General features: G+C 48.9%; 1 long non-coding RNA gene across 1 annotated transcript; it reads left to right on the plus strand.

Moving 5' to 3' along the window:
* The first annotated feature begins 2,730 nt into the window (after positions 1-2,730).
* LOC106001125 lies at positions 2,731-5,712 on the plus strand. The gene is made up of 3 exons (XR_001175827.1): positions 2,731-2,784; positions 2,864-2,944; positions 5,646-5,712. It is a non-coding gene; the product is annotated as an uncharacterized LOC106001125 (long non-coding RNA).
* Positions 5,713-5,949: the final 237 nt, after the last annotated feature.

Raw genomic sequence — 5,949 nt, forward strand, 5'->3', positions numbered from 1 at the left:
GTCCGGGGACAGCGGTCAGGGTCCAGGGACAGCAGGTGAGAGTCCAGGGACAGCAGGTCAGGGTCCGGGGACAGCAGGTCAGGGTCTGGGGACAGCGGTCAGGGTCTGGGGACAGCAGGTCAGAGTCCGGGGACAGTGATCAGGGTCTGGGGACAGCAGGTCAGAGTCCGGGGACAGCGGTCAGGGTCCGGGGACAGCGGTCAGGGTCTGGGGACAGCGGTCAGGGTCTGGGGACAGCGGTTAGGGTCCGGGAACAGCGGTCAGGGTCTGGGGACAGTGGTCAGGGTCCGGGGACAGCAGGTCAGGGTTTGGGGACAGCGGCCAGGGTCCGGGGACAGCGGCCAGGGTTCAGGGACAGCAGGTCAGGGTCCGGGGACAGCAGGTCAGGGTCTGGGGACAGAGGTCAGGGTCTGGGGATAGCGGTCAGGGTTTGGGGGCAGTGGTCAGGGTCTGGGGACAGCGGCCAGGGTCTGGGGATAGCGGTCAGGGTCCAGGGACAGCGTCCAGGGTCCGGAGACAGAGGTCATGGTCCAGGGACAGCAGGTCAGGGTCCGGGGACAGCAGGTCAGTGCCCGGGGACAGAGGTCAGGGTCCGGGGACAGAGGTCAGGGCCCGGGACAGAGGTCAGGGCCCGGGGACAGAGGTCAGGGTCCAGGGACAGCAGGTCAGGGTCTGGGCACAGAGGTTAGGGTCTGGGGACAGAGGTCAGGGTCCGGGCACAGCAGGTGAGAGTCCAGGGACAGTGGTCAGGGTCCGGGGACAGCGGTCAGGGTCTGGGGACAGTGGTCAGGTTCTGGGGACAGCGGTCAGGGTCTGGGGACAGATGTCAGGGTCTGGGGACAGAGGTCAGGGTCTGGGGACAGCGGTCAGGGTCTGGGGACAGTGGTCAGGGTCTGGGGACAGTGATCAGGGTCCGGGGACAGAAGGCAGGATCTGGGGACAGTGGTCAGGGTCTGGGGACAGTGATCAGGGTCCGGGGACAGAAGGCAGGATCCGGGGACAGAGGTCAGGGTCTGGGGACAGTGGTCAGGGTCTGGGGACAGAGGTCAGGGTCTGGGGACAGCGGTCAGGGTCTGGGGACAGTGATCAGGGTCTGGGGACAGACGGCAGGATCCGGGGACAGAGGTCAGGGTCCGGGGACAGCAGGTGAGGGCTGAAGTGCAGACCTGAAGGAAGCAGAATGCCCCACACTGTAGACCAAGGGGCTGCGGCTGCCCAGGATCCTGGCAGTAGAACCCTCCAGATGCCTTACAAGAAGATTCGTATTTTCTTGCAAATAAAATTGCCTTTGAGAAACACATTTAAAAAATCAATTTTGATTGTTTGAAGAAAAAGAATTTGCACTGGCTCTCCCCTCCCCTTTCCCGCCCTGTCTCCTTCCTCTCTTCCTCGCTCCCTTCTTTACCTCTTTCTGAAAAAGGACCTGGTAGTAACAGGAGGCTTTTGAGCCCCTTAAATAACCATTCCTAGTTTACACCTAAGACTTGGAGCTGTTGCCTAGGTTAGGAATTTCTGCAAAAAACCGACATCTGCTATTTTGGAGATGGAAGTGTTCTTAGTACAGTGTTTGGTTGGGAAGGAAATGGTCCGAGCTCTCCCCTTGGAGGAGCCCTTCCCAGAGCAGCTGCCTGTGGGGAATTTCCCAGAGAAGCATGCAAGCTTTTAATGCTTTCATGACACAATTAGGTCAAATATGATAAGGTCAATTCTGTGCGGACTGATTCAAGTGAAAAGTAAATGAAGACTGACATTGGGGCGAGGTCTCCACCCTGCATGTGGAAGACCCAAACACCAGTGTCCTCTTGAGATGTGGGAAGGGAAGAATTATTTCTGGTAAAATAAAGTGTGACATCTTGCATATAATCATAGAGAAGTTACTGGCCTCATCTGGGGAATGGGAACTGACCACAGAAACTGTAATAAAAGCAAAAAGAAAGGCTTCTACATCAGGGGCTGGGAAGGTGGCTCAGTGGTAGAGCGCTTGCCTTGCATGCATGAGGCCCTGTATTCGATTCCTCAGCACCACATAAGCAGAAAAAAGCCAGAAGTGGTGCTATGGCTCAAGTGGTAGCACGCTAGCCTTGAGCTAAAGAGCTGAGGGACAGCACCCAGACCCAGAGTTCAGGCCCCACGACCGCAACCACCCCCCCCCCAAAAAAGGCCTACACCAGAAAGCAAACCAGGAAACCTTTGCTGGGGACAGTTTCTAAAGAAGAGCAGCAGGAGTAAGAAAACGCCACTTGGGTTGTAAACCAGGCCAGGGGTCTATTCCCAATCATGCTTACCAGGCTTTATAGCAAGTGGTTTGAAAGGCACTTTGTCCTTTTTGCAACATATTTACCTTTAAGGTAGAACTTTTGTAGCACTTCCTTTGAGTTTCTTTCCAGAACATTGAAATACTGTGGAATTTGGTTCCCAAGCTCCTCAAAATGAAGTCTTAAGGTGATTCATTGGAGGCTATGCAAAGAATAAATCTTTCTTCACCTTGTAACTTTATGATCTCTGACTCTATCATAGTCATAGAAAATAGCTATTGATATGTTACAAGTTGATACTATTGGAAAAGATATTCCCTAGTCTGGCTTTACATTGTATTATATGTGAGTCAAGGCTTTTATCTAATGTGTAATTTTGTAATTGGCAATGTAATTCCCAAAATTTTCTTCAATATTCACATAAAATCACATTTGATAATTACTTGATAAAGTGTAATGATCTCTCTCCCCGCAGAGATTGTGCCTAGAGATCTGAGGATGAAGGACAAGTTTCTGAAACACCTCACAGGTGCGTATTCTCTCACTCCTGATCCCAATCTGCTCCTTTGCTCCCAGAGCCTTCATGGCCATCTTCTTCTGTGTTCCAGGGCCTCTTTATTTCAGTCCGAAGTGCAGCAAACACTTCCACAGACTTTACCACAACACTCGAGACTGCACCATCCCTGCATGTAAGTCAATACCTAACTCACCGGCAGCCTTCCACACCCTTCCACGCAGCAGACTCTGACATCTGAAATGCATAAGGGCCATGTCCAACCCTGTCTGACTGAGCTGTGAGCCAGGATGCTCAAGTACCTGAGCAAACAGCTAAATTCGACAGCAGTGGACACCACACTTGACCTGGAATGAGTGCTAATCTTTCCAGTCCATCTCCACTGCCCTGAACAGAGACTTTTTCTTTCCATCAGTAATAACAGCCTCATTACCCAGGAATTTTGCTATTTTAAAATTCTACTCTTTGGTTCAGAAACGTGAAGTTCCTGCTCCTATCCAAATCTTAACCAAAACTTTCTCTTCTTTGCTTTCTTTTCATTCTCTTTGACATACTTTGGCTGTTTGTCCATAGCACAGTATTTTATTTTGCCAAGTAATTCTGTATGCTCTTCATAAAATCATTTTCCCCCATAAAACCAGATGGCAACTTTCACTTCCTTTAAAGCTCAAGGAGAAAAGCCACGACGCACCAGAAACCTGGCTGGCTGGCTGCTTTCAGATAACCCAGACATCAAGCAGCCCAGGCAGTCCATCCTGCCTTCCAGAACGTTGCATTTCACATGGCATAGAAGTTTTTTCTCTGCTGACGCAGCAGAGCCATTCTGAATGGCGACACCTTCATTATAGGGCTGCTTTTTTGTGCGGACACTGCCAGGATACACCGCATCATGACATCTTTTCAAACGCAGGAGGCCCACACTCCCTGCAGAGTTCAGCTCTCCTTCTTTGGAGCCCCGAGTCGGCCTCATCCTCTGGGCTTTGGTGTGAACCCTCTGTCCCAATTCCCTCCCGTGTTCTTCTGAAGAAGCATCTTCTGTTGAAAATTACTAAGTAGCTTCCTGAGGAAACAGAACCTTCTACTTGTTTAAGTGTGAATGCATTTTGCTGACATAGAACATAGATTTTTACATTGGAAAGTGAAGTTTGGGTCACTAGGTGTAATTCTTTAACTTGTGAATGAAGGACAGTTTAATTGCCGGAGTGCTGCCACTTGGGAGTCAGACTTGGGCTCTTGCCCCCTCTCTGCAAGTCTTTGCAAGGCACCTCCTTTTCTGTAAGACTAGAAGGACAGCTGTAGTAGCGACTTGTGGCTACTTCTACATCTGCTGAGAACATAAGAAGCTCAGTATCTGGCACTGACCACTTCTGGGCCACTGTAGGCTATACACAGGGAAATCCCTGAGATCCTAGAAAGGGGGAACTGCAAGGGACCTTGGAGCTTTCTTAGGCAGGGTGGGCCAGGAGAGCTTTGTAGAATGTATGACTAGGTTTCTTCCTATCCCAAGGAACAAAATCTGCATTTAAGATCCCCAGGTGACTCAATGTACCTAAATTAGGGTGTGCAGGGGCACTGCTAGAGACCTGTGTGCCCAGAGAGATGGGGGCCAGCTGTGGTCTTTAGCGCTGTTACACATGGAAGCAGATCTGTTGATGAGACTAGTCCTTTAACTTAACACCCACTCACCTTCAGTACATACCATAGTGAGGAAGCTACCTTCCTGAGAGTGTGGAATAAGAACAATGAAGAAATGGTCTATATGACCAGTTCTCTAGCCAAAGGGTATATTTTATTAATATTTGGAAGGCATGTTCTTGGAACTCATAAGCTTCTTATCTAAGGTATTGTACAGACTTATTATTGTCAGTTTACTCATTTTTATTCAGGTCTGAGTACAAACTTTTCCCTTTCTACTCCTGAGAAATAAAACTTTAGTAATTTATAATCAACTATAGCTTTCCACTGAACTTCATTTAGAAGAAATTTCCAGATATAGCCACTAGATTTCAAAATGTTTTCTGAGGTGGCACCTGGCAAAAGAGCAGAATGGGAAATTATACAAGGCATCAAGAACATCAGTGTGTGCTCAGAAGTCAGCTTGCTGCTGCTTTTCCAAGCCTAGTCCAAATGTCTGCAATGTTATTCTCTTGTTTTTTTTTTTGTTTGTTTGTTTTTAGTTTGGGGCCAGCCTTCTTCTCCCTCATCCTCTCGCCCTCCCTCCCTCCCTTCCTTCCTTCCATGTTGGACCTAGGGCTTGAGCTCAGGGCCTAGACACTTAGCCTAACCTTCTGTTTTTGTTTTTTGCTTTTTTCCCTCAAGATTAGCTCTGTAGTTTGGGGTGGTTTTTTGAGACAAGATCTTGCCATGTAGGCTAGGCTAGCCTCAAACCTGCAGTACCCCTGCTTTGTTGGCCTCCTGAGGACTAAGACTCCAGGCTTGTCAGTGCACCCAGCTTTTACTTTTACCCAGCTCTTATTTTTGACTCACTGTACTTTGAAGACTAATGCAGAAGTCTTTGTGTCATAGGTAGCTCAGATGTGGACTCAGTCTGTAGGTGAACTAAAAGTTAAAGATGTCATCGTTCCCTGGAAAGAACTCTACTGTAATCATCTCCATGAGCCTGGCAGCCATGTGACTAAGGGTAGCTGTGAGTAAACCTCAGGTGCATTACTGGCTTTTTGCTTGTGATGCTAGCATACCTGAAGGACTACAGATGATTAAATCAGGACCCATGATTGCAGATGACAGATTTCTGCATTGCTTTTGGGTCAGTGTAGGACACTATTTAATGCAGTTGATTTACTTGCAAAAACAAAGCCACTCTATATGTTGTTGCTTAGCAGCTGACAAGGGTCTGTGGTTTGTTTTCACTGTAGACTATAAAAGATGTGCCAGGCTTCTTACCCGGTTGGCTGTCAGTCCCATGTGCATGGAGGGATAAGGTAAGCTCCCAAATTGTCACGGTGGTGAGCCTGCTGGTCAGAACCCCACTCGGAATGTGAAAACGCATTCATGGGAGTATAAAATGTGAATTATCTGGCCAATATAGCCTTATTCTTAGCAAACGACAGTCAAAAAAGTCTCAAAGCTTTAGCTGTGAGCAAAAGGCGCCCCCTGCTGGTCACTCTCAGTGGCCAGGCAGTGTCCCTACCTACACTTCCCACAGCTGACTGCAACTCG

Source organism: Dipodomys ordii, unplaced genomic scaffold (assembly GCF_000151885.1).
Source record: "Dipodomys ordii isolate 6190 unplaced genomic scaffold, Dord_2.0 Scaffold269, whole genome shotgun sequence".
In the NCBI taxonomy this organism is placed as follows: domain Eukaryota; kingdom Metazoa; phylum Chordata; class Mammalia; order Rodentia; family Heteromyidae; genus Dipodomys; species Dipodomys ordii.